At 34.7% G+C, this 8,796-nt stretch overlaps 1 protein-coding gene across 1 annotated transcript in view; it reads left to right on the top strand.

Annotated features, from left to right (window-relative positions):
* Positions 1-3,330: 3,330 nt before the first annotated feature.
* LOC136841006 (uncharacterized) overlaps positions 3,331-8,796 on the top strand; it is a 29,888-nt gene continuing 24,422 nt past the window's right edge. The window contains exon 1 of the mRNA XM_067108043.1: positions 3,331-3,436. The gene's annotated coding sequence lies outside the window, so the exon portion shown is untranslated. The remainder of the gene's footprint in view (positions 3,437-8,796) is intronic.

The raw sequence follows: 8,796 nt of genomic DNA, 5'->3' as shown, positions 1-8,796 counted from the left end.
GAAATCTGTAATTATCAGCAGTCGAGACCCTTGGAAACACATTTCCACAAGACTGACTGCTGGCACTCCAAGCATAAACACCACTTTCTTTAGCACCCACCTTGGCATTCTCCTTTCCACTTTCTCAAAACCCAGCCAGACAAAGATCGGACTTCTCGATTACCTGGTTTTCCTTTTATATCTTTTCCATGCCTGTCGTTCTTTATCTCCTGCTACCCTCAGTTTCAACTACACAATCCTCTGAGCAGGGCCCAGCATTATTTGTAACCTAGTCACTCTTCCAACCTATGATGGATATCTATCAATTTACTTTGAGGAATCATACCTCGTAGTTATGCTTCACGTTACCCTGTGGATGGTCACCAGTTAGTAGTGTGCAAGTCACTGCAGCTTTTACTATTGTCTCCGTAGATTCCGGAATTATTTATACGTTGAAGGCAGAGGAAAATTTGGCAGGGTCTTTTTATAGGATTTGCTTGTGAGGATTTTCATGTGAAGGAGATTGAATGTTGCTGTGAAGATTACCGATAATAAGGAAGAAGGTGAAAAATGGATTAGAGAAAATAGGAATCAGTGAGCAATATAAGGAATGTTTCTTTCTATTTAGGGTTACATTCTACCTATAAAATTGTTACTTTCTCTCGATAAACTGTTACAGCTGAGTAAGTTTCAACAAGAAAAGCGCTTTGTTTTTCAGAAATGACACTTGCTTCCGTGATGACTCAGTAAACAATCCGGATTTCATGAGGCATCATCTATTTAAAAAAGTGACTATATATGCTGCTAACCGGAAAGGAACCAAACACGCACATCCTCTCTGAAATGTACTTAAAACTACAGTATAGTGCACAAATCATGCTTTCAGATATACTGTGCTGAATTTGCAATATTTACCTAAATGTGAATCATCCTGTTCAATTATATCCATGCAGGTAGGCTACCAAGGTATGTAAACGTTCCAGTATAAAAGATTATCGGTAAATCCTTATTTTGCATCTTAGAATCAGGAACCAATTAAAAGCAATTGAATTTGGTGATTTCAAGTCTTTAGAGCTTTAAAAAATGAAGACAATAGAATCAAACGAGATAGACTGAAATTCTAATATCAAATGATTTCACAAAGCTACTTGATCTTTACATCAGACTCTCCTCACGGCACATACCTCGTGTTTGCTATGGGGCGAAATAAGGGTTATTAATCAGGCAGTTTTCGAGCCCTGCGTCTAAAGCAAACTTAAAAAAAGCAAGCTAAGAGATTAAATTGCCTTATACAGGATTGAGTAAATCCATTCTAGACAATGAGCTTCTGTACTGTTGAACACAATATGATTTAGTTTGTGATTAGTCTGAGTCAAGGAGAAGAACTACCAGGAATTCGAATGTTGTGCTACCAAAACCTATTATTTATTACCATAATGCAAGCACTGAAAGATGGCTTGTAATGTATTCCCGCAATGAATACTGGTTGTCATTCAAGACCTCAAAATTTCTTGATGTACGCGCACGCATCTGGCAAGGTTAAGGGAAACAAAACGTGCCTGAGAGGATGGCTGCGCAATCATTCATGAAATTTCTCAGTAGTAAGAGAGACAGAAGTTCATTCATTAGATCAGTTTTGCAGTGACTAGTTTGAATTTGACCTTCGTTTTTTGAGGAAATAAATCGTATTACAAACATGCCTGTCGTTCATTAAAGAGTATAATAATACATATGCACTTGTCGCCTTAATGTAATCAAGCAACGATGATCTAAAATTCGTGATACCTGTTCAATTCTGGCTTCTGTCTTATAGATAGGAATAATTCATCGCTGCAATTAAGGCAGTCAGCATAGCAGCTTTGATCTGACCTTTGTTGGCTAGTAGGTATCCCATAGGCATCCCATTTGCACGTACAGGCTTCTTTAGGCTTTTCAGTAATTTTGAGGACAAAAACCTGTTGTTTAGTTTACAATTTTCGTCAAAGGAAAGCCGTCAAGTAATAGCTTTAATTTGCTCTTATTATTTTCTCTTCTGTTCTTTTCAGTTTATTTTTTATTTATTTATCTTGTGGAAACCTTAAAGTCAATTGAATGTCATTTTGTCCTGTTCATATTAAAAGATGTGGATTATGAATTTAAAGTTAATACTTAAACACAGCACCTCAAAGAAAGGTCGTGAAAAATGATGGAATTCAACCATTCATTTCACATTTAAAAAGGTTCTATTTTTAGGATCTGGACTTTTAATCAAGAAGGCACAGGACTATATTTCTGCATAAAACAATTTACAAAATCCATGCCAAACATAATAGTTAGTAATGCTCACATGCTTCTGCCTCTCTCTCTAGGCCTCCATAGATTATCATTCATGCCTGTGCAAACAAAGTGATTGTGCAGTCATTAAAATTTGCCACACACTGGCATGAATACTGAACAGTCATCAGTCATCGACCGATATTCATAGGGGTGAGATGAGCACTAAGTCTGCCTGTTTAGGGATAATCGTGGCATTGGCAACGATGAAAGATAAGAAAAAGAGAGTGTGGATGAAGGACTGGCACAAAAGGAGAAGTACATTCACACATGAAGCACTTCTAAAAGAGTTAGCAGTGTCATCTCCAGGTGACTATATAAACAGTTTCTCCGGATAGACCAGACAACATCTAATGAATTATTGAACAAGGTTGCACCCTTCATATGCAAGAAAAACACACAAATGAGAGATGCAATTGAAGTAAGTCCCATACATAAACAAGGATCACTGTACAAGTGTGTGATTGACAAATTGCCTGTTAGCTATCATTCAGTCATTTGCGCAACCTTTCAGTCATACCCACACACAATGGTTAAGACTGCTCAATCACCCATTTTGTGCAGGCATGAATGATAGTCTATGGAGGCCTTTACTCTCTCTCTCTCTCTCTCTCTCTCTCTCTCTCTCTCTCTCTCTCTCTCTCTCTCTCTCCGAGCAACCACGGAATGCATGGTAAACTAATTTTCCCCTTTTCTCCCGTTGGTTCTTATCCAGTGATGAAAATCTGACATATTTTCACATGAATGATTCATCATCACTGACGAATGATTTCGCGACCCTACGTCAGTGGTCTTCGGCGCCGAAGTTTCACAGATTGCTAATTTGTAACGTATTTGTGCCGAATAAAACAAGATGAAAATCTCTTAACTCATTTGTGTTTGTGCAGTCCACAAGCATATATAAATGCACTGAATGAAAGTATTTTTATCAGTTTATAAAAGTCGGATGAGATTAGAAAAATCGGATGAAATTATAAAAATCTGACTTTTAAGACAACGATACTAAGCGAGTTATTCGTTAGTGAAAATCAAAGTACCAGTGTTACTAAAGTCTTCCCAGTGAGTGCCCACGAGAAAGATAGTTGATGTATCCCACTGGTAAAGGAATAGTCAGTCACGATAAAAGGAATGAATTCCTAATGAGGTATGTACGTGCAAAGAAGATAATTTCCTAAAGATGTCTACGATTGTAATCGCCATCATTCTCAAAATAAAATAATAATAATAATAATAATAATAATAATAATAATAATAATAATAATAATAATAATAATAATAATAATAGGAGAAAAATTCGATTACAGAAATTTGTTTCTATCTTCTGTCTGTTATATACATATTTTTACACAAAACTATTTACACTACTGTTCTTAGCTGACGATAGTTCCTGCTTTCGTCTTTAGAGTTTCCTTGTGATAGTTTACGTGTGAAAATGTGCATATGGCGGACAGCAAATAGGAACACTTATTACAGCAATGGGCTTTTGTCAACTGTTATCAATTGAATTGTAATTATCTACTGATTTCTATCAATAATAATAACTTCATCAACAAGAGTATTGGAATTTGCTATCCCATTTTTCAACAAGCGCGGGCAACATTTAAAAAATAATAATAATTTACTGTGTGATTCAGTCAGTTTAGAGTAGTCATTTCTGTTCTTAGCTTCGAATATATCAGACAGTGAGAGGAAGGCAAACCTTCCCTTCCTTTCAAACACAAAGAACATAAAGTCAAGATAAATAACCCAAATTCTCGAAACTAAGTTTTCTCGTAGCTTCAGTGTTTCCGATTCTGATAATCCTTCCTCTACCTGTATTAAGAAACTGATAGGCTGCTTCCTCAAGGGTTCATTTCCTTCACCTTCATTAAACAAGAAACAAGTCTTTCCGACCTGCGTGTGAAAATTTAATTTCTCTCAGTATTGTAATATTATGGTTTTACTTTTCGTCTTCTTATATCTCCGTTGAAAACAGCTATTTTGTACCATTACTTGTGCCTCCTAGTAGTCCATGTACACGAAGAGAAAATTCAGAGTACATTTCACAGCTAAATGAAGCTTAAACATTATGTCAGTGGGACAAATAACAATAAAAAAGAGGAAATCAGCGACTTAATTACTGCAAGCCAGGCATAGTTTTGGGTATGACTGCAAAAGGAACCACAATGTACCTCCATTATCTCGCAGATAAAAAGCAAATCTGCTCCACTCCTATCATCATCTGCTATACTCTATTTTCTCTCTTTCCCTCTGAGGCTTCCACTCCGCGATCTGCTTCTCGCTCAAAAGGCAAATGAAAACGTCCTCCCATACAGAAGCTAGAGAGACAGTTCACGTTATCATCGTCATTCCTGTTGATTAACATCTTCTTCGTAAGTGGCTCTGTTCTATCCCATCCTAGCCGGAGAGACACGGCTCTTAGTCTTCAACGTGCAGGAACTTGTCATTTTTAACAAAGAACAATATTAGGTGGGATATGATAAAGCGCAAGGAGAAAGAAAAGGTGCTTTGTTAGCCTTGATCGTGTTTTGCTTTGTAACTGAATGTAAACATTCCCAGGAAGCGGATATGACGTAGAGATAGTTTTTAATCACCTCTTTTTAGTAATGTTTTGTTATTTCATACTATCAAATTTTGGTCATTTTTTTTGCAAGGTTTCTTTAACAAAGGATATTTAAGTATTACATAATAAAAGAAGGGTGGGTGTGTTTTGACTGCAGGCTTAAATGAGTTCTTCGCAGCTAATGACAGGAACACAATTTGATTCTCTTAAAATATCCTGATATGTGTTAAGCAAGATCCATTTTGAAGACCATAAATATGTTTTGAAGGCGCAAAAACTCATGAAGAACTTTTTAAAAGCTGCCAAGGTAAAGGCGATTACATTTCATAGCACTAGCAGCAGAAAGTACTCCTTGATGGAATAGAGCTCCTACTGATCAAAATATAACAAAGAAGATGATCAAAACTTAGAAAGAAAAACATTACCATCAAGTCTCGAATGTATAATTTACTTTGAACATCTACTGTATGTATTTTTTAACTCTTCAGAGAAATGTCTGAGGTGCTTTACGCCTGTAAGAAAAAATAGAACAGAAAGGGAAATTTCAGACGTTGTTTAGAACTTCGTAAGAAGGAAAATTCTTCAGGTTTTACAGTGCAAAGGACCACTGGTTCGTTATTCAACGGTCAATCGAAAAATAAATTCAGCATCAGAATCCAGTGGAGGCTGAGTATGTGATAGGAGTTGAACATGTAAGAATAAAAATGGCTAACCTAAGCATAGGTGAATCGGCTGTATCAGCAAAGGTAATCTGCAGGGCTGGAATAGTTGACGGAAGCTCAGTATTACTTGTGTCTGAAATACATGTGTAAAAATAGTGAAAAGGCTCCAGTAAAGCCAGCCCAATTATAATCTGCAAGTCTTAGCTTGAAAAATAAGATTTTTTAAAATGGAAACATTTTCATGGGTTAGTAAGAGTGTTGTCCTTCTAGTACTTGGATTTTGTAACTGCCGATATAATTTATTTCGCTTTCATTTCGTCTTTATTCTCAATAGCCTACACATTTATTGCCATATATCATGCAACATAGTTGTCAGTGTGTAAAATTACAAATAACAAATACTGATTATCAGATTGAGCATTATAGACATAATCAGTTATTGAGCAAGGTTATCCTGAAAAATTAACGCCATGTGCTAAATAATAAAAAAAAATGTCAGACTATAATTTGGGAATATGACTTGAACTTCAATGATACAAAATGAAATATGGACGAAACTAGGTGGTAGATTCAGCAAAATAGAATCAGTCACAATCCTAATAATACTCACTGAAACCTCGTGTTCGCTTAGTTAACCTAGTGTCGGAAAAATGGAATTAGCCCCAAGCAAAATTATTTATTTGATAATACAAAAATGAGTGTACAGCATCAGTTTAAGCCTATATCCCCTTAAGAATCTTTTTATTTTATATACTTTTTAGACCAGAATTTTTGAAAAATTATAATGTATTCATCTCTTGATATATATGAATGCATATTATATACTATATATATATATATTATATATATATATATATATATATATATATATATATATATATATATATATATATATAGATAGATAGATAGATAGATAGATAGATAGGTAGATCGATCAATGATGTGTATAAAGTCAAATAACAAAAGTACATTTATTAAACAAAGACTAAAGACAAATATATCTGGTCACCAACGCTCATTCAAGTACTGACCAAATAGAAGTAATATTTATTTACTTGTCTTCAAGCTGGTTGTTGAACAAGGACCACCAGTTTTCTTTCCGGAACAGCCTTCATTTCAATAAAACCACAAGTTGCTGACTCATTTACCTCAGAACACTTGAAAAGCCAGGGTCCGAAAAATGAAAACCAAATGTGTATGTTATGCAAACGTTATATATTTAGATGACCTAAATAGTACGGAATATTTGTAATGCTTTTCGTGTTATTTGCTGTATTCACCAATTAGCTCCAGCTGTTAAGAGCTCACATGTCTCTCTGTTAAAGCACTGGAAAGATTAAAAGCTGAGATCCCTGCTGACTCAACAACCCCATCCTGAAATCTGAAACATTCTTCATTTGCTCCATTCATTTCTGTGCTTTTAACCATTTTTTATCCATGCCCTAACTTTTTTATCTCTATCAAACTCCCTTGTTCTAAATTTCTCTCATCAGGTCTTTCTATCAAACTCAAACAGAGATCAGGTATACTCCAGCCACTCCTCTTCACCCTTCCATCTTCTCTTTACTTCAATATACTCTAATAAGCTCTTTCCCACGCCACTTTCTCTTTCCCAAATATACTTGTAAATATTTTACCTTGGAAACCACTATTGAAAATAGTGGTTTACCAAATATACAGTATATATATATATATATAACTTTTATAATAACGGAAGGTGAAATTCTCTTCGTTTATTTTCTGCTCAGACAAGCTTGTAGTGATAAGCATGTTCAAAAACTATAAAGAAATCGAGAAATTAAGAGGCCATTTTCACTACTGAACTTCATCTTAGAGCGCAATATCCTCTTAAACGCCATGACACGATGGTGCAGATGGGTGCGGTCAGCTCTAGTAAAATATATAATATGCATGAGTTGAACGACGCTAATATATGTTTTCAAAGCACAGCATGGTAGTTCTCTCTCGCCTGAACCTCTGTGGGTGGATTTGAATCCTGGCACGAAAGGTGAAAGTTTCTTCATTTATTTCCTGCTCAGATGTAGACTTTCAGTGAGGAGCGTATCCAAAAAGCGCGAAGAAGTCGAAAAGTTCATGAGAGCGGAGTTACTGAAAAGTCAGGAAGTTCAAGGAGCTTTCATACAGACCAGTTGCACGGTGAGTAATTTCCTCTTTTACAGGAAAAGTCTCTGTGTGAGTAAAGCCCCTTTCCCAACAAAAATTATATAAAAACATAGGCTACAATTTTAAGCAGATAACCAGCCTAAACCAGACTGAACCAGGCCCATAAATAGGTTTTCCCAAAGCTCAGTATTTTGAAGACCAGTGGTAATGGGTTTCAAAAGTTAATAGATTACAAAGAAGCCTGAAATAATATTACGTGAAAAGTAGGAATAAGTTCTGAAATTAGAGGCAAAATTCTCAAATAATATTGCGTGAAAAGTAGGATTAAGTTCTAAAATTAGAGCCAAATTGTGCTTGTTAAGGGCAGAGAAGCTGTGAAGGCAGTATTCAGAAAACATCTGTTGATTCCATCGGAATGTAATCTAGTAAAAATCTAATATCTTCTGGGCAAGAGAAAGAACAAAATCACCTAAAATACAAATATATATATATATATATATATATATATATATATATATATATATATATATATATATATATTATAAACATATATACATATAATATATATATATATATATATATATATGTATATATATATATATAATATATATGTTTGAACTTGATCTAATGATCTTCCTATATATCTTTCTAGACATCTATCTAGCTGTATATATAGATATAGATATATAGATATAGATATAGGTTATATAGATATATATATTTATATATATATATATATATATATATATATATATATATATATATATATGTGTGTGTATATAACTCCCAGAACACCGGACTTATTATCAACTAAAAATTGCCAGAATATACAGCAATGGGCATCAGAGGGAGACGTCTTGCAGCATTTCATTAATTTATTTGACAACGTTTCGAGGCTAAGCCTCCTCATCATCAAGCTGAAATATACAAACATTAGCTAATATTACATTGACTCGACTAATTATAAAAGGAAATTTATTTGAAAAGAAACTAAAAAACTAAAAGGGAAGTGCTAAGTACTTTTCAAGGAATAGGAAGGAAGACGAGTGACAGTCACGAGACACGTAGGTTAAAAGTCAGCTCATGCCAAGAAGAGAAGAGAGGGCTGGAGGTCGTTTGACTGTTTAACTCTGGAACTAATTGTTTAATAAAGAG

This window comes from Macrobrachium rosenbergii, chromosome 8 (genome assembly GCF_040412425.1).
Source record: "Macrobrachium rosenbergii isolate ZJJX-2024 chromosome 8, ASM4041242v1, whole genome shotgun sequence".
Classification (NCBI taxonomy): Eukaryota; Metazoa; Arthropoda; class Malacostraca; order Decapoda; family Palaemonidae; genus Macrobrachium; species Macrobrachium rosenbergii.
Note: the sequence above shows the minus strand (reverse complement) of the source record. Positions and strands in the feature narration are given on the sequence as shown.